Here is a 21,268-nt window from a genome sequence, read left to right as displayed (position 1 = left end):
ATGGTTATCTCTGTAATTTGTTGCGTTCCTGTTTAAATCTGGATCAGTGGTATCAGAGCGGTCTGCTTTTTCTCTGTTTTTCTTTGCATGTCCCCAACAAGGTCGGGATATAAGGAGTTAGGGCTTGAACTGGTTGAACCTTTGCAAGACCAGCCTCGCAAATCCCGACGGCCTCCCATGGCGGACGAGAAGAAAGACGAGGGGGCAGGAGATCCCATCAAAATCTTGCTCGAAGAAGCGCTCGAGCGACAACGGAACGCGATGATGGACAGCTTTGCGCAGATCCTTCAGCGGCTACCCAGAAGCGGCGCATCGGCTTCCAGCAGCTCCTCTGGAAACGCCACACCCTTTAAGGTACAAGTTAATTTTGAAATCCCCATATTCGAGGGTCAGATAGACGCCGATGCCGTAGATAAATGGTTAAATCTGCTAGAGGGTTATTTTTCTGTTCATGAATTTTCGAGTCGGGAAAAGATTGTTTTTGCTCTTCTCAAAGCAGCCCCCCACGTCAAGGACTGGTGGGAAACCTACTGCGAGCAGAAGGATGAAAGTACTGGCTCACTATTTTCAGCCGCACCCACCTGGGATTCGTTCCGGGATGCCATCAAGGAGCAGTACTACCCTGTCGGAAGCTATGAGGATGAATACATAAAGTGGACCACGCTGCGGCAGGGAAGGGACCAAGATGTGCCGGAGTTCACCAATCTTTTCCATACCCTTCGCACAAAGTTGGGTATCAAGGATTCGGAGCAACATTTGATACTCAAATACCGTGGCTGCCTGCACAAGTACATCCAGGAAGAAATACAGTTCCTAAACATCCCCTCGCTCGGCGCAGCATACCGGTATGCCGTCAAAGTCGAGCAGAAGTTTAAACAAAAGAAGCGAGACTTTGGATCTGCGAATCCAAAGCAGGGGAAAGGTGCCCCTAAACCACAGAACAAAGGACAAAGCCAAGGCGGGACAGCCCAAGACAACCAGCTGAAGCTGCAAGCAAAGAGCAACGCCGCGAAGCCGAGAAAGGACACTGGAAAATGGTGCGAGTTCCATAAGAGCTCCACTCACAACACAAGTGAGTGTCGGGCCAAACAGTCACTGGTGGCTGAGCTAAAGGTTTCAGAATCAGATGCATGTTCCGACTCTGAGTCAGAACCCGATAAGGGGTATGAAAAAGGGAAGCAGATCATTGATGCGGATCCCAGCGCCACTGTTGCTACCGCAAAGATCCAGAAAAATGAACCCGAAGATCCAGAGGAGGAGGAGCGTCTCTTCCACTCCCAGATGTGGGTCAAGGGCTCCCCGATACAGTTCATTGTTGATAGCGGGAGTCAAAAGAACCTCATTTCGGCAGAGGTCGTGAAGCGGTTGGGCTTACCGACCACAGCACATCCACAACCATACACCATTGGGTGGCTTTACCAAGGGCGAGATCTTCGCGTGAGCCAGCAGTGTCGCCTTCCATACAACATCAAGCCCTTCACGGATGAGGTATTGTGTGACATTGCTCCCCTTGAAGTTTGTGATGTATTACTAGGACAACCATACTTGTGGAAGCGACATGCTGTGTATGAATCAAGGCCCCGTGCTGTTATTATTACATTGGGAAATAAGTTGTTCAGGATACCAGAGGTACCACCACCTGCCGCCATCTCTTTGATTACTGCAAAACAATGCAGTAAGATCATTTCCAAAACCAGGAAATTTGTTTTCCTGATGATACGCCCTCAAGGGAAGAAGAAGACAGTGGCCGCGGCCTCCAAACGAGGTCCCTCTGCACGGCAGCTACAAATGGACAAGATTGTGGAGGAGTACAAAGACATCTTCACCTCCCCGGCAGGGGTTCCTCTGCACTGTCAAGTCAAGCACTCCATTGATCTGACCCCAGGTGCGCCGCTACCCAATGGACCAATTTATCGGCGCTCCGTTCTGGAGAACAATGAAATCAAGAGGCAGATTCAGGAGCTCCTACAGAAAGGTCACATCCGTCCGAGTTCTTCGCCCTGTGGGAGCCCGATAGTGTTGGTACAGAAGAAGGATGGGACGTGGAGACTCTGTATTGACTATCGGGCGCTGAACAAGATCACTGTCCGTAATAGGTACCCGATCCCGCGGATTGATGACCTCCTAGACCAACTAAAGGGGGCGAAATATTTCAGCAAGATCGATCTGAAGTCAGGATATCACCAGGTACCAATTGAACCCTCAGATGTGTGGAAGACTGCCTTCAAATCCAAGGAGGGCCTCTTCGAATGGTTGGTCATGCCTTTCGGATTGACGAATGCTCCTGCAACCTTTATGAGGCTAATGGATGACATCTTGCGGCCATTCACCAACTCCTTTGTAGTAGTATACTTGGATGACATTCTGATCTTCAGCCAGAGTTGGGAAGAGCACCTCCACCACATCCGACAGGTTCTCCAAACACTGCGGCAACACAAGCTATGTGCCAATTTGGAGAAATGCACTTTTGGCATGACCGAGGTCCAGTATCTGGGATACATCATTGATGAACAGGGGGTGCATGTCGATCCAGCCAAGGTCCAAGTCATTCGGGATTGGCCCTCTCCAACCACTCTAACAGAGCTCCGCAGCTTTCTAGGTCTTGCCAACTTCTACCGCAGGTTTGTGTTGGGATTTTCTCATATTTCTTGGCCCTTGAGTCAAGTCACCAAGGGCGGGGCGAAAGCAAAATTCTTTTGGTCTGAATCTCAACAGAAGGCATTCAGGGAGTTGAAGGATCGCCTCTGCACGGCACCAGTGCTCGCGTTACCAGATTTACAACAACCATTTGAGGTCGAGACAGATGCCTCTGACTATGCTATTGGGGCAGTCCTTACTCAACATGGACATCCAGTGGCATATCACAGTGAAACACTTTCAGACACAGTCCGGAAGTACCCCACTTATGATAAAGAGATGTATTCCATTGTACAGGCCTGCCGACAATGGAAGCATTACATTTTGGGGAAGGAAACGGTCATCCACACAGACCACCGACCTCTGCAATTCATACAGACCCAAGGGAAATTGCAGAATGATCGCCATCAGAAGTGGTCTACATACCTGCAACAGTTTCACTTGAATATCAAGTATAAAAAGGGCAGCACCAATAATGTTGCAGATTGCCTCAGTCGACCACCGATCATGGCGCTAACCACCGTGCTCAACTCTTGCGGGCACGAGACTTCTGATTGGCCACTTCTCTACAAAAGCGACCCAGAATTCGGCCACACATACCAGACACTCTTGGAGGGTCGGCAGGTTGCAGATTTTCACCTCCAGGATGCCCTATTATGCCACCTCGGTCACCTTTGTGTTCCTTCAAGCGAGCGTGCCAAGATGATTTGGGAAGCACACTACAGTCGGGCTGCTGGGCATTTCGGGGTCGAGAAAACAGTGGCAGTACTGCAAAACTATTTCTATTGGCCGAATCTTCGACAGGATGTTGGGAAGTACATCCGATCATGTACTGCCTGTGCCATTGCCAAACCGACCATTAAGAAGCAAGGCCTCTATACCCCGTTGCCTACCCCTAGTCGACCTTGGGAATCCATCTCCATGGATTACATGTCAGGCCTTCCTTCCACTAAGCATGGAAATGACTGTGTTTTTGTGGTCGTCGACAGGTTCTCAAAGATGGCCATTATGATGGCCTGCAAGAAGAATATCACAGCAGAAGCCACTGCTAAACTCTTCTTTGAACGAGTGTGGGTGCACTTTGGGATCCCACAGTCTATCATCTCAGATCGGGACAGTCGGTTTCTCAGCACATTTTGGTCCAGTCTCTGGTCAATGCTGGACACCAAACTCACGAAGTCCACAGCCTTCCATCCTCAAACTGATGGCCAGACAGAGGTTGTCAACAGGATGATTGTGCACATTCTGCGCATGTATAACTCAAAGCATCCACGCACATGGGACGAGAGCCTCCCCTATGTTCAGCACAGCTACAACCGAGCTCTTCACAGCTCCACTGGCCATAGCCCTTTTCAGGTGGGTTTAGGATTCCAGCCACTATGCCCCATTGATGTGGCCATGCCACTTGCAGCTACTCACATGAATTCAGCTCATGTCCAGTCCGAAACAGATAAGGCCACCAGCTTCATTGAGCGCATCCAACATATTCGCCAGCAGGTCCATGACATTCTTGAGAAATCAAATGCCAAGTACAAGCAGCGACATGATCAACACCGGGTGCCACACAAGTTTCAGGTGGGCGACAAAGTCTGGTTGCATTTGCAAAAGGAACGCCTTACTGGAGCCTATCGGAAATTGAGACCACTTCGATATGGTCCTTACACCATTACTAAGGCTATGGGAGACAATGCATTTGAGCTCAGCATTCCCCCATTCCTTGGCCTGCACCCAGTGTTCAATGTGGACCGCCTTCGGCCATACTTTCCACCATTGCTAGACACATCCGACATTGCAGAACAGCTCAAACCCACAGAATTAAATCCAGATTGCATGGAACAAGCTGCAACTGATCGGATCATGGACACACAGATCAAGAACACTCGCCAACAGCATATCCAACTGTATCGAGTTGTCAAAGCAGGCCAACTCCTTCAGCAGGGCAAGTGGCTCACCAGGGAACAAGTTCAGCAGAGGTTTCCTCATCTCATGGAGGAGCTCAACGCAATGGGGACCATTGCTTCCTAAGGGGGGAGGAATGATCCAGGTGGATATTGGTGGCCACCTGCCAGGTCCACCTGGACCCCCACCATTGTCTTTCTCAGCATTTTCAGTTTCCTTAATTGTAGCACAGTTTACTATTTTTAGCAGTTTTTCGGGTCCTGAACTTCCGGAGCCGTTTTGAGGCCCTAAACGACGTTTTTTTGGAATTCTGGGGCGACCGAGCCCTATGTTGCCTCCCAAAGTGGTAGTACTCGGATAGATCTTTCTAACGAGCTATCGTACGCGTCAAACGGAGATCGTATGCCAAAGTTACGACCCCGGGAAATTGATGTACCAATTTACCCAAACGGGGCCCACAATTTGGCGTTTCATCTTCTAGGGTTAGGTTTCGGAATGTGAAGGGTTTTCCATTGTTTCTCAACAATAAATAGGCCTTCGAGCCTCATTGTAATACAGTTCAGAGGCATGTAGCCATCACATCTCTTCTCAGAGATAAGCTACCATCGCCCTAGCTAGTTTATTGCCATTTCTGTTTGTAAGCATATTTCAGTATTTTCCATTAATGAAATGAAGTATTATTTCCGCTGCATCTTTGTGTATATGGTTATCTCTGTAATTTGTTGCGTTCCTGTTTAAATCCGGATCAGTGGTATCAGAGCGGTCTGCTTTTTCTCTGTTTTTCTTTGCATGTCCCCAACAAGGTCGGGATATAAGGAGTTAGGGCTTGAACTGGTTGAACCTTTGCAAGACCAGCCTCGCAAATCCCGACGGCCTCCCATGGCGGACGAGAAGAAAGACGAGGGGGCAGGAGATCCCATCAAAATCTTGCTCGAAGAAGCGCTCGAGCGACAACGGAACGCGATGATGGACAGCTTTGCGCAGATCCTTCAGCGGCTACCCAGAAGCGGCGCATCGGCTTCCAGCAGCTCCTCTGGAAACGCCACACCCTTTAAGGTACAAGTTAATTTTGAAATCCCCATATTCGAGGGTCAGATAGACGCCGATGCCGTAGATAAATGGTTAAATCTGCTAGAGGGTTATTTTTCTGTTCATGAATTTTCGAGTCGGGAAAAGATTGTTTTTGCTCTTCTCAAAGCAGCCCCCCACGTCAAGGACTGGTGGGAAACCTACTGCGAGCAGAAGGATGAAAGTACTGGCTCACTATTTTCAGCCGCACCCACCTGGGATTCGTTCCGGGATGCCATCAAGGAGCAGTACTACCCTGTCGGAAGCTATGAGGATGAATACATAAAGTGGACCACGCTGCGGCAGGGAAGGGACCAAGACGTGCCGGAGTTCACCAATCTTTTCCATACCCTTCGCACAAAGTTGGGTATCAAGGATTCGGAGCAACATTTGATACTCAAATACCGTGGCTGCCTGCACAAGTACATCCAGGAAGAAATACAGTTCCTAAACATCCCCTCGCTCGGCGCAGCATACCGGTATGCCGTCAAGGTCGAGCAGAAGTTTAAACAAAAGAAGCGAGACTTTGGATCTGCGAATCCAAAGCAGGGGAAAGGTGCCCCTAAACCACAGAACAAAGGACAAAGCCAAGGCGGGACAGCCCAAGACAACCAGCCGAAGCTGCAAGCAAAGAGCAACGCCGCGAAGCCGAGAAAGGACACTGGAAAATGGTGCGAGTTCCATAAGAGCTCCACTCACAACACAAGTGAGTGTCGGGCCAAGCAGTCACTGGTGGCTGAGCTAAAGGTTTCAGAATCAGATGCATGTTCCGACTCTGAGTCAGAACCCGATAAGGGGTATGAAAAAGGGAAGCAGATCATTGATGCGGATCCCAGCGCCACTGTTGCTACCGCAAAGATCCAGAAAAATGAACCCGAAGATCCAGAGGAGGAGGAGCGTCTCTTCCACTCCCAGATGTGGGTAAAGGGCTCCCCGATACAGTTCATTGTTGATAGCGGGAGTCAAAAGAACCTCATTTCGGCAGAGGTCGTGAAGCGGTTGGGCTTACCGACCACAGCACATCCACAACCATACACCATTGGGTGGCTTCACCAAGGGCGAGATCTTCGCGTGAGCCAGCAGTGTCGCCTTCCATACAACATCAAGCCCTTCACGGATGAGGTATTGTGTGACATTGCTCCCCTTGAAGTTTGTGATGTATTACTAGGACAACCATACTTGTGGAAGCGACATGCTGTGTATGAATCAAGGCCCCGTGCTGTTATTATTACATTGGGAAATAAGTTGTTCAGGATACCAGAGGTAGCACCACCTGCCGCCATCTCTTTGATTACTGCAAAACAATGCAGTAAGATCATTTCCAAAACCAGGAAATTTGTTTTCCTGATGATACGCCCTCAAGGGAAGAAGAAGACAGTGGCCGCGGCCTCCAAACGGGGTCCCTCTGCACGGCAGCTACAGATGGACAAGATTGTGGAGGAGTACGAAGACATCTTCACCTCCCCGGCAGGGGTTCCTCTGCACTGTCAAGTCAAGCACTCCATCGATCTGACCCCAGGTGCGCCGCTACCCAATGGACCAATTTATCGGCGCTCCGTTCTGGAGAACAATGAAATCAAGAGGCAGATTCAGGAGCTCCTGCAGAAAGGTCACATCCGTCCGAGTTCTTCGCCCTGTGGGAGCCCGATAGTGTTGGTACAGAAGAAGGATGGGACGTGGAGACTCTGTATTGACTATCGGGCGCTGAACAAGATCACTGTCCGTAATAGGTACCCGATCCCGCGGATTGATGACCTCCTAGACCAACTAAAGGGGGCGAAATATTTCAGCAAGATCGATCTGAAGTCAGGATATCACCAGGTACCAATTGAACCCTCAGATGTGTGGAAGACTGCCTTCAAATCCAAGGAGGGCCTCTTCGAATGGTTGGTCATGCCTTTCGGATTGACGAATGCTCCTGCAACCTTTATGAGGCTAATGGATGACATCTTGCGGCCATTCACCAACTCCTTTGTAGTAGTATACTTGGATGACATTCTGATCTTCAGCCAGAGTTGGGAAGAGCACCTCCACCACATCCGACAGGTTCTCCAAACACTGCGGCAACACAAGCTATGTGCCAATTTGGAGAAATGCACTTTTGGCATGACCGAGGTTCAGTATCTGGGATACATCATTGATGAACAGGGGGTGCATGTCGATCCAGCCAAGGTCCAAGTCATTCGGGATTGGCCCTCTCCAACCACTCTAACAGAGCTCCGCAGCTTTCTAGGTCTTGCCAACTTCTACCGCAGGTTTGTGTTGGGATTTTCTCATATTTCTTGGCCCTTGAGTCAAGTCACCAAGGGCGGGGCGAAAGCAAAATTCTTTTGGTCTGAATCTCAACAGAAGGCATTCAGGGAGTTGAAGGATCGCCTCTGCACGGCACCAGTGCTCGCGTTACCAGATTTACAACAACCATTTGAGGTCGAGACAGATGCCTCTGACTATGCTATTGGGGCAGTCCTTACTCAACATGGACATCCAGTGGCATATCACAGTGAAACACTTTCAGACACAGTCCGGAAGTACCCCACTTATGATAAAGAGATGTATTCCATTGTACAGGCCTGCCGACAATGGAAGCATTACATTTTGGGGAAGGAAACGGTCATCCACACAGACCACCGACCTCTGCAGTTCATACAGACCCAAGGGAAATTGCAGAATGATCGCCATCAGAAGTGGTCTACATACCTGCAACAGTTTCACTTGAATATCAAGTATAAAAAGGGCAGCACCAATAATGTTGCAGATTGCCTCAGTCGACCACCGATCATGGCGCTAACCACCGTGCTCAACTCTTGCGGGCACGAGACTTCTGATTGGCCACTTCTCTACAAAAGCGACCCAGAATTCGGCCACACATACCAGACACTCTTGGAGGGTCGGCAGGTTGCAGATTTTCACCTCCAGGATGCCCTATTATGCCACCTCGGTCACCTTTGTGTTCCTTCAAGCGAGCGTGCCAAGATGATTTGGGAAGCACACTACAGTCGGGCTGCTGGGCATTTCGGGGTCGAGAAAACAGTGGCAGTACTGCAAAACTATTTCTATTGGCCGAATCTTCGACAGGATGTTGGGAAGTACATCCGATCATGTACTGCCTGTGCCATTGCCAAACCGACCATTAAGAAGCAAGGCCTCTATACCCCGTTGCCTACCCCTAGTCGACCTTGGGAATCCATCTCCATGGATTACATGTCAGGCCTTCCTTCCACTAAGCATGGAAATGACTGTGTTTTTGTGGTCGTCGACAGGTTCTCAAAGATGGCCATTATGATGGCCTGCAAGAAGAATATCACAGCAGAAGCCACTGCTAAACTCTTCTTTGAACGAGTGTGGGTGCACTTTGGGATCCCACAGTCTATCATCTCAGATCGGGACAGTCGGTTTCTCAGCACATTTTGGTCCAGTCTCTGGTCAATGCTGGACACCAAACTCACGAAGTCCACAGCCTTCCATCCTCAAACTGATGGCCAGACAGAGGTTGTCAATAGGATGATTGTGCACATTCTGCGCATGTATAACTCAAAGCATCCACGCACATGGGACGAGAGCCTCCCCTATGTTCAGCACAGCTACAACCGAGCTCTTCACAGCTCCACTGGCCATAGCCCTTTTCAGGTGGGTTTGGGATTCCAGCCACTATGCCCCATTGATGTGGCCATGCCACTTGCAGCTACTCACATGAATTCAGCTCATGTCCAGTCCGAAACAGATAAGGCCACCAGCTTCATTGAGCGCATCCAACATATTCGCCAGCAGGTCCATGACATTCTTGAGAAATCAAATGCCAAGTACAAGCAGCGACATGATCAACATCGGGTGCCACACAAGTTTCAGGTGGGCGACAAAGTCTGGTTGCATTTGCAAAAGGAACGCCTTACTGGAGCCTATCGGAAATTGAGACCACTTCGATATGGTCCTTACACCATTACTAAGGCTATGGGAGACAATGCATTTGAGCTCAGCATTCCCCCATTCCTTGGCCTGCACCCAGTGTTCAATGTGGACCGCCTTCGGCCATACTTTCCACCATTGCTAGACACATCCGACATTGCAGAACAGCTCAAACCCACAGAATTAAATCCAGATTGCATGGAACAAGCTGCAACTGATCGGATCATGGACACACAGATCAAGAACACTCGCCAACAGAATATCCAACTGTATCGAGTTGTCAAAGCAGGCCAACTCCTTCAGCAGGGCAAGTGGCTCACCAGGGAACAAGTTCAGCAGAAGTTTCCTCATCTCATGGAGGAGCTCAACGCAATGGGGACCATTGCTTCCTAAGGGGGGAGGAATGATCCAGGTGGATATTGGTGGCCACCTGCCAAGTCCACCTGGACCCCCACCATTGTCTTTCTCAGCATTTTCAGTTTCCTTAATTGTAGCACAACTTACTATTTTTAGCAGTTTTTCGGGTCCTGAACTTCCGGAGCCGTTTTGAGGCCCTAAACGACGTTTTTTTGGAATTCTGGGGCAACCGAGCCCTATGTTGCCTCCCAAAGTGGTAGTACTCGGATAGATCTTTCTAACGAGCTATTGTACGCGTCAAACGGAGATCGTATGCCAAAGTTACGACCCCGGGAAATTGATGTACCAATTTACCCAAACGGGGCCCACAATTTGGCGTTTCATCTTCTAGGGTTAGGTTTTGGAATGTGAAGGGTTTTCCATTGTTTCTCAACAATAAATAGGCCTTCGAGCCTCATTGTAATACAGTTCAGTTCAGAGGCATGTAGCCATCACATCTCTTCTCAGAGATAAGCTACCATCGCCCTAGCTAGTTTATTGCCATTTCTGTTTGTAAGCATATTTCAGTATTTTCCATTAATGAAATGAAGTATTATTTCCGCTGCATCTTTGTGTATATGGTTATCTCTGTAATTTGTTGCGTTCCTGTTTAAATCCGGATCAGTGGTATCAGAGCGGTCTGCTTTTTCTCTGTTTTTCTTTGCATGTCCCCAACAAGGTCGGGATATAAGGAGTTAGGGCTTGAACTGGTTGAACCTTTGCAAGACCAGCCTCGCAAATCCCGACGGCCTCCCATGGCGGACGAGAAGAAAGACGAGGGGGCAGGAGATCCCATCAAAATCTTGCTCGAAGAAGCGCTCGAGCGACAACGGAACGCGATGATGGACAGCTTTGCGCAGATCCTTCAGCGGCTACCCAGAAGCGGCGCATCGGCTTCCAGCAGCTCCTCTGGAAACGCCACACCCTTTAAGGTACAAGTTAATTTTGAAATCCCCATATTCGAGGGTCAGATAGACGCCGATGCCGTAGATAAATGGTTAAATCTGCTAGAGGGTTATTTTTCTGTTCATGAATTTTCGAGTCGGGAAAAGATTGTTTTTGCTCTTCTCAAAGCAGCCCCCCACGTCAAGGACTGGTGGGAAACCTACTGCGAGCAGAAGGATGAAAGTACTGGCTCACTATTTTCAGCCGCACCCACCTGGGATTCGTTCCGGGATGCCATCAAGGAGCAGTACTACCCTGTCGGAAGCTATGAGGATGAATACATAAAGTGGACCACGCTGCGGCAGGGAAGGGACCAAGACGTGCCGGAGTTCACCAATCTTTTCCATACCCTTCGCACAAAGTTGGGTATCAAGGATTCGGAGCAACATTTGATACTCAAATACCGTGGCTGCCTGCACAAGTACATCCAGGAAGAAATACAGTTCCTAAACATCCCCTCGCTCGGCGCAGCATACCGGTATGCCGTCAAGGTCGAGCAGAAGTTTAAACAAAAGAAGCGAGACTTTGGATCTGCGAATCCAAAGCAGGGGAAAGGTGCCCCTAAACCACAGAACAAAGGACAAAGCCAAGGCGGGACAGCCCAAGACAACCAGCCGAAGCTGCAAGCAAAGAGCAACGCCGCGAAGCCGAGAAAGGACACTGGAAAATGGTGCGAGTTCCATAAGAGCTCCACTCACAACACAAGTGAGTGTCGGGCCAAGCAGTCACTGGTGGCTGAGCTAAAGGTTTCAGAATCAGATGCATGTTCCGACTCTGAGTCAGAACCCGATAAGGGGTATGAAAAAGGGAAGCAGATCATTGATGCGGATCCCAGCGCCACTGTTGCTACCGCAAAGATCCAGAAAAATGAACCCGAAGATCCAGAGGAGGAGGAGCGTCTCTTCCACTCCCAGATGTGGGTAAAGGGCTCCCCGATACAGTTCATTGTTGATAGCGGGAGTCAAAAGAACCTCATTTCGGCAGAGGTCGTGAAGCGGTTGGGCTTACCGACCACAGCACATCCACAACCATACACCATTGGGTGGCTTCACCAAGGGCGAGATCTTCGCGTGAGCCAGCAGTGTCGCCTTCCATACAACATCAAGCCCTTCACGGATGAGGTATTGTGTGACATTGCTCCCCTTGAAGTTTGTGATGTATTACTAGGACAACCATACTTGTGGAAGCGACATGCTGTGTATGAATCAAGGCCCCGTGCTGTTATTATTACATTGGGAAATAAGTTGTTCAGGATACCAGAGGTAGCACCACCTGCCGCCATCTCTTTGATTACTGCAAAACAATGCAGTAAGATCATTTCCAAAACCAGGAAATTTGTTTTCCTGATGATACGCCCTCAAGGGAAGAAGAAGACAGTGGCCGCGGCCTCCAAACGGGGTCCCTCTGCACGGCAGCTACAGATGGACAAGATTGTGGAGGAGTACGAAGACATCTTCACCTCCCCGGCAGGGGTTCCTCTGCACTGTCAAGTCAAGCACTCCATCGATCTGACCCCAGGTGCGCCGCTACCCAATGGACCAATTTATCGGCGCTCCGTTCTGGAGAACAATGAAATCAAGAGGCAGATTCAGGAGCTCCTGCAGAAAGGTCACATCCGTCCGAGTTCTTCGCCCTGTGGGAGCCCGATAGTGTTGGTACAGAAGAAGGATGGGACGTGGAGACTCTGTATTGACTATCGGGCGCTGAACAAGATCACTGTCCGTAATAGGTACCCGATCCCGCGGATTGATGACCTCCTAGACCAACTAAAGGGGGCGAAATATTTCAGCAAGATCGATCTGAAGTCAGGATATCACCAGGTACCAATTGAACCCTCAGATGTGTGGAAGACTGCCTTCAAATCCAAGGAGGGCCTCTTCGAATGGTTGGTCATGCCTTTCGGATTGACGAATGCTCCTGCAACCTTTATGAGGCTAATGGATGACATCTTGCGGCCATTCACCAACTCCTTTGTAGTAGTATACTTGGATGACATTCTGATCTTCAGCCAGAGTTGGGAAGAGCACCTCCACCACATCCGACAGGTTCTCCAAACACTGCGGCAACACAAGCTATGTGCCAATTTGGAGAAATGCACTTTTGGCATGACCGAGGTTCAGTATCTGGGATACATCATTGATGAACAGGGGGTGCATGTCGATCCAGCCAAGGTCCAAGTCATTCGGGATTGGCCCTCTCCAACCACTCTAACAGAGCTCCGCAGCTTTCTAGGTCTTGCCAACTTCTACCGCAGGTTTGTGTTGGGATTTTCTCATATTTCTTGGCCCTTGAGTCAAGTCACCAAGGGCGGGGCGAAAGCAAAATTCTTTTGGTCTGAATCTCAACAGAAGGCATTCAGGGAGTTGAAGGATCGCCTCTGCACGGCACCAGTGCTCGCGTTACCAGATTTACAACAACCATTTGAGGTCGAGACAGATGCCTCTGACTATGCTATTGGGGCAGTCCTTACTCAACATGGACATCCAGTGGCATATCACAGTGAAACACTTTCAGACACAGTCCGGAAGTACCCCACTTATGATAAAGAGATGTATTCCATTGTACAGGCCTGCCGACAATGGAAGCATTACATTTTGGGGAAGGAAACGGTCATCCACACAGACCACCGACCTCTGCAGTTCATACAGACCCAAGGGAAATTGCAGAATGATCGCCATCAGAAGTGGTCTACATACCTGCAACAGTTTCACTTGAATATCAAGTATAAAAAGGGCAGCACCAATAATGTTGCAGATTGCCTCAGTCGACCACCGATCATGGCGCTAACCACCGTGCTCAACTCTTGCGGGCACGAGACTTCTGATTGGCCACTTCTCTACAAAAGCGACCCAGAATTCGGCCACACATACCAGACACTCTTGGAGGGTCGGCAGGTTGCAGATTTTCACCTCCAGGATGCCCTATTATGCCACCTCGGTCACCTTTGTGTTCCTTCAAGCGAGCGTGCCAAGATGATTTGGGAAGCACACTACAGTCGGGCTGCTGGGCATTTCGGGGTCGAGAAAACAGTGGCAGTACTGCAAAACTATTTCTATTGGCCGAATCTTCGACAGGATGTTGGGAAGTACATCCGATCATGTACTGCCTGTGCCATTGCCAAACCGACCATTAAGAAGCAAGGCCTCTATACCCCGTTGCCTACCCCTAGTCGACCTTGGGAATCCATCTCCATGGATTACATGTCAGGCCTTCCTTCCACTAAGCATGGAAATGACTGTGTTTTTGTGGTCGTCGACAGGTTCTCAAAGATGGCCATTATGATGGCCTGCAAGAAGAATATCACAGCAGAAGCCACTGCTAAACTCTTCTTTGAACGAGTGTGGGTGCACTTTGGGATCCCACAGTCTATCATCTCAGATCGGGACAGTCGGTTTCTCAGCACATTTTGGTCCAGTCTCTGGTCAATGCTGGACACCAAACTCACGAAGTCCACAGCCTTCCATCCTCAAACTGATGGCCAGACAGAGGTTGTCAATAGGATGATTGTGCACATTCTGCGCATGTATAACTCAAAGCATCCACGCACATGGGACGAGAGCCTCCCCTATGTTCAGCACAGCTACAACCGAGCTCTTCACAGCTCCACTGGCCATAGCCCTTTTCAGGTGGGTTTGGGATTCCAGCCACTATGCCCCATTGATGTGGCCATGCCACTTGCAGCTACTCACATGAATTCAGCTCATGTCCAGTCCGAAACAGATAAGGCCACCAGCTTCATTGAGCGCATCCAACATATTCGCCAGCAGGTCCATGACATTCTTGAGAAATCAAATGCCAAGTACAAGCAGCGACATGATCAACATCGGGTGCCACACAAGTTTCAGGTGGGCGACAAAGTCTGGTTGCATTTGCAAAAGGAACGCCTTACTGGAGCCTATCGGAAATTGAGACCACTTCGATATGGTCCTTACACCATTACTAAGGCTATGGGAGACAATGCATTTGAGCTCAGCATTCCCCCATTCCTTGGCCTGCACCCAGTGTTCAATGTGGACCGCCTTCGGCCATACTTTCCACCATTGCTAGACACATCCGACATTGCAGAACAGCTCAAACCCACAGAATTAAATCCAGATTGCATGGAACAAGCTGCAACTGATCGGATCATGGACACACAGATCAAGAACACTCGCCAACAGAATATCCAACTGTATCGAGTTGTCAAAGCAGGCCAACTCCTTCAGCAGGGCAAGTGGCTCACCAGGGAACAAGTTCAGCAGAGTTTCCTCATCTCATGGAGGAGCTCAACGCAATGGGGACCATTGCTTCCTAAGGGGGGAGGAATGATCCAGGTGGATATTGGTGGCCACCTGCCAGTCCACCTGGACCCCCACCATTGTCTTTCTCAGCATTTTCAGTTTCCTTAATTGTAGCACAGTTTACTATTTTTAGCAGTTTTTCGGGTCCTGAACTTCCGGAGCCGTTTTGAGGCCCTAAACGACGTTTTTTTGGAATTCTGGGGCAACCGAGCCCTATGTTGCCTCCCAAAGTGGTAGTACTCGGATAGATCTTTCTAACGAGCTATCGTACGCGTCAAACGGAGATCGTATGCCAAAGTTACGACCCCGGGAAATTGATGTACCAATTTACCCAAACGGGGCCCACAATTTGGCGTTTCATCTTCTAGGGTTAGGTTTCGGTATGTGAAGGGTTTTCCATTGTTTCTCAACAATAAATAGGCCTTCGAGCCTCATTGTAATACAGTTCAGAACAGTTCAGAGGCATGTAGCCATCACATCTCTTCTCAGAGATAAGCTACCATCGCCCTAGCTAGTTTATTGCCATTTCTGTTTGTAAGCATATGTCAGTATTTTCCATTAATGAAATGAAGTATTATTTCCGCTGCATCTTTGTGTATATGGTTATCTCTGTAATTTGTTGCGTTCCTGTTTAAATCTGGATCAGTGGTATCAGAGCGGTCTGCTTTTTCTCTGTTTTTCTTTGCATGTCCCCAACAAGGTCGGGATATAAGGAGTTAGGGCTTGAACTGGTTGAACCTTTGCAAGACCAGCCTCGCAAATCCCGACGGCCTCCCATGGCGGACGAGAAGAAAGACGAGGGGGCAGGAGATCCCATCAAAATCTTGCTCGAAGAAGCGCTCGAGCGACAACGGAACGCGATGATGGACAGCTTTGCGCAGATCCTTCAGCGGCTACCCAGAAGCGGCGCATCGGCTTCCAGCAGCTCCTCTGGAAACGCCACACCCTTTAAGGTACAAGTTAATTTTGAAATCCCCATATTCGAGGGTCAGATAGACGCCGATGCCGTAGATAAATGGTTAAATCTGCTAGAGGGTTATTTTTCTGTTCATGAATTTTCGAGTCGGGAAAAGATTGTTTTTGCTCTTCTCAAAGCAGCCCCCCACGTCAAGGACTGGTGGGAAACCTACTGCGAGCAGAAGGATGAAAGTACTGGCTCACTATTTTCAGCCGCACCCACCTGGGATTCGTTCCGGGATGCCATCAAGGAGCAGTACTACCCTGTCGGAAGCTATGAGGATGAATACATAAAGTGGACCACGCTGCGGCAGGGAAGGGACCAAGATGTGCCGGAGTTCACCAATCTTTTCCATACCCTTCGCACAAAGTTGGGTATCAAGGATTCGGAGCAACATTTGATACTCAAATACCGTGGCTGCCTGCACAAGTACATCCAGGAAGAAATACAGTTCCTAAACATCCCCTCGCTCGGCGCAGCATACCGGTATGCCGTCAAAGTCGAGCAGAAGTTTAAACAAAAGAAGCGAGACTTTGGATCTGCGAATCCAAAGCAGGGGAAAGGTGCCCCTAAACCACAGAACAAAGGACAAAGCCAAGGCGGGACAGCCCAAGACAACCAGCTGAAGCTGCAAGCAAAGAGCAACGCCGCGAAGCCGAGAAAGGACACTGGAAAATGGTGCGAGTTCCATAAGAGCTCCACTCACAACACAAGTGAGTGTCGGGCCAAACAGTCACTGGTGGCTGAGCTAAAGGTTTCAGAATCAGATGCATGTTCCGACTCTGAGTCAGAACCCGATAAGGGGTATGAAAAAGGGAAGCAGATCATTGATGCGGATCCCAGCGCCACTGTTGCTACCGCAAAGATCCAGAAAAATGAACCCGAAGATCCAGAGGAGGAGGAGCGTCTCTTCCACTCCCAGATGTGGGTCAAGGGCTCCCCGATACAGTTCATTGTTGATAGCGGGAGTCAAAAGAACCTCATTTCGGCAGAGGTCGTGAAGCGGTTGGGCTTACCGACCACAGCACATCCACAACCATACACCATTGGGTGGCTTTACCAAGGGCGAGATCTTCGCGTGAGCCAGCAGTGTCGCCTTCCATACAACATCAAGCCCTTCACGGATGAGGTATTGTGTGACATTGCTCCCCTTGAAGTTTGTGATGTATTACTAGGACAACCATACTTGTGGAAGCGACATGCTGTGTATGAATCAAGGCCCCGTGCTGTTATTATTACATTGGGAAATAAGTTGTTCAGGATACCAGAGGTACCACCACCTGCCGCCATCTCTTTGATTACTGCAAAACAATGCAGTAAGATCATTTCCAAAACCAGGAAATTTGTTTTCCTGATGATACGCCCTCAAGGGAAGAAGAAGACAGTGGCCGCGGCCTCCAAACGAGGTCCCTCTGCACGGCAGCTACAAATGGACAAGATTGTGGAGGAGTACAAAGACATCTTCACCTCCCCGGCAGGGGTTCCTCTGCACTGTCAAGTCAAGCACTCCATTGATCTGACCCCAGGTGCGCCGCTACCCAATGGACCAATTTATCGGCGCTCCGTTCTGGAGAACAATGAAATCAAGAGGCAGATTCAGGAGCTCCTACAGAAAGGTCACATCCGTCCGAGTTCTTCGCCCTGTGGGAGCCCGATAGTGTTGGTACAGAAGAAGGATGGGACGTGGAGACTCTGTATTGACTATCGGGCGCTGAACAAGATCACTGTCCGTAATAGGTACCCGATCCCGCGGATTGATGACCTCCTAGACCAACTAAAGGGGGCGAAATATTTCAGCAAGATCGATCTGAAGTCAGGATATCACCAGGTACCAATTGAACCCTCAGATGTGTGGAAGACTGCCTTCAAATCCAAGGAGGGCCTCTTCGAATGGTTGGTCATGCCTTTCGGATTGACGAATGCTCCTGCAACCTTTATGAGGCTAATGGATGACATCTTGCGGCCATTCACCAACTCCTTTGTAGTAGTATACTTGGATGACATTCTGATCTTCAGCCAGAGTTGGGAAGAGCACCTCCACCACATCCGACAGGTTCTCCAAACACTGCGGCAACACAAGCTATGTGCCAATTTGGAGAAATGCACTTTTGGCATGACCGAGGTCCAGTATCTGGGATACATCATTGATGAACAGGGGGTGCATGTCGATCCAGCCAAGGTCCAAGTCATTCGGGATTGGCCCTCTCCAACCACTCTAACAGAGCTCCGCAGCTTTCTAGGTCTTGCCAACTTCTACCGCAGGTTTGTGTTGGGATTTTCTCATATTTCTTGGCCCTTGAGTCAAGTCACCAAGGGCGGGGCGAAAGCAAAATTCTTTTGGTCTGAATCTCAACAGAAGGCATTCAGGGAGTTGAAGGATCGCCTCTGCACGGCACCAGTGCTCGCGTTACCAGATTTACAACAACCATTTGAGGTCGAGACAGATGCCTCTGACTATGCTATTGGGGCAGTCCTTACTCAACATGGACATCCAGTGGCATATCACAGTGAAACACTTTCAGACACAGTCCGGAAGTACCCCACTTATGATAAAGAGATGTATTCCATTGTACAGGCCTGCCGACAATGGAAGCATTACATTTTGGGGAAGGAAACGGTCATCCACACAGACCACCGACCTCTGCAATTCATACAGACCCAAGGGAAATTGCAGAATGATCGCCATCAGAAGTGGTCTACATACCTGCAACAGTTTCACTTGAATATCAAGTATAAAAAGGGCAGCACCAATAATGTTGCAGATTGCCTCAGTCGACCACCGATCATGGCGCTAACCACCGTGCTCAACTCTTGCGGGCACGAGACTTCTGATTGGCCACTTCTCTACAAAAGCGACCCAGAATTCGGCCACACATACCAGACACTCTTGGAGGGTCGGCAGGTTGCAGATTTTCACCTCCAGGATGCCCTATTATGCCACCTCGGTCACCTTTGTGTTCCTTCAAGCGAGCGTGCCAAGATGATTTGGGAAGCACACTACAGTCGGGCTGCTGGGCATTTCGGGGTCGAGAAAACAGTGGCAGTACTGCAAAACTATTTCTATTGGCCGAATCTTCGACAGGATGTTGGGAAGTACATCCGATCATGTACTGCCTGTGCCATTGCCAAACCGACCATTAAGAAGCAAGGCCTCTATACCCCGTTGCCTACCCCTAGTCGACCTTGGGAATCCATCTCCATGGATTACATGTCAGGCCTTCCTTCCACTAAGCATGGAAATGACTGTGTTTTTGTGGTCGTCGACAGGTTCTCAAAGATGGCCATTATGATGGCCTGCAAGAAGAATATCACAGCAGAAGCCACTGCTAAACTCTTCTTTGAACGAGTGTGGGTGCACTTTGGGATCCCACAGTCTATCATCTCAGATCGGGACAGTCGGTTTCTCAGCACATTTTGGTCCAGTCTCTGGTCAATGCTGGACACCAAACTCACGAAGTCCACAGCCTTCCATCCTCAAACTGATGGCCAGACAGAGGTTGTCAACAGGATGATTGTGCACATTCTGCGCATGTATAACTCAAAGCATCCACGCACATGGGACGAGAGCCTCCCCTATGTTCAGCACAGCTACAACCGAGCTCTTCACAGCTCCACTGGCCATAGCCCTTTTCAGGTGGGTTTAGGATTCCAGCCACTATGCCCCATTGATGTGGCCATGCCACTTGCAGCTACTCACATGAATTCAGCTCATGTCCAGTCCGAAACAGATAAGGCCACCAGCTTCATTGAGCGCATCCAACATATTCGCCAGCAGGTCCATGACATTCTTGAGAAATCAAATGCCAAGTACAAGCAGCGACATGATCAACACCGGGTGCCACACAAGTTTCAGGTGGGCGACAAAGTCTGGTTGCATTTGCAAAAGGAACGCCTTACTGGAGCCTATCGGAAATTGAGACCACTTCGATATGGTCCTTACACCATTACTAAGGCTATGGGAGACAATGCATTTGAGCTCAGCATTCCCCCATTCCTTGGCCTGCACCCAGTGTTCAATGTGGACCGCCTTCGGCCATACTTTCCACCATTGCTAGACACATCCGACATTGCAGAACAGCTCAAACCCACAGAATTAAATCCAGATTGCATGGAACAAGCTGCAACTGATCGGATCATGGACACACAGATCAAGAACACTCGCCAACAGCATATCCAACTGTATCGAGTTGTCAAAGCAGGCCAACTCCTTCAGCAGGGCAAGTGGCTCACCAGGGAACAAGTTCAGCAGAGGTTTCCTCATCTCATGGAGGAGCTCAACGCAATGGGGACCATTGCTTCCTAAGGGGGGAGGAATGATCCAGGTGGATATTGGTGGCCACCTGCCAGGTCCACCTGGACCCCCACCATTGTCTTTCTCAGCATTTTCAGTTTCCTTAATTGTAGCACAGTTTACTATTTTTAGCAGTTTTTCGGGTCCTGAACTTCCGGAGCCGTTTTGAGGCCCTAAACGACGTTTTTTTTTGGAATTCTGGGGCGACCGAGCCCTATGTTGCCTCCCAAAGTGGTAGTACTCGGATAGATCTTTCTAACGAGCTATCGTACGCGTCAAACGGAGATCGTATGCCAAAGTTACGACCCCGGGAAATTGATGTACCAATTTACCCAAACGGGGCCCACAATTTGGCGTTTCATCTTCTAGGGTTAGGTTTCGGTATGTGAAGGGTTTTCCATTGTTTCTCAACAATAAATAGGCCTTCGAGCCTCATTGTAATACAGTTCAGAACAGTTCAGAGGCATGTAGCCATCACATCTCTTCTCAGAGATAAGCTACCATCGCCCTAGCTAGTTTATTGCCATTTCTGTTTGTAAGCATATGTCAGTATTTTCCATTAATGAAATGAAGTATTATTTCCGCTGCATCTTTGTGTATATGGTTATCTCTGTAATTTGTTGCGTTCCTGTTTAAATCTGGATCATTAAGCATTTGAATTGTGTCCCTGTCAAAGTGTAATTTAGAAGATGGAATCTTTATTAACAGTCTATAGTAGTTTACTAATTAAAGACAATAGGAAACAGACAGAATCAAAGTTATCCACTGAGCTATATACAAATTTCATGATGAATCAAGAAACGTCTGCAGACCAAACCATTGGTTCAGTTTGTGGATCTTCTCCAACTTCATAGCTATCAGTTCTTTCTATATGTTGCGGTAATCTTCGGA

Source organism: Pinus tabuliformis, chromosome 7, assembly GCF_031772625.1.
Source record: "Pinus tabuliformis cultivar Carrire ecotype Pingquan chromosome 7, CPIR1, whole genome shotgun sequence".
NCBI classification, from domain to species: Eukaryota; Viridiplantae; Streptophyta; class Pinopsida; order Pinales; family Pinaceae; genus Pinus; species Pinus tabuliformis.
This window is presented reverse-complemented; position numbering follows the sequence as displayed.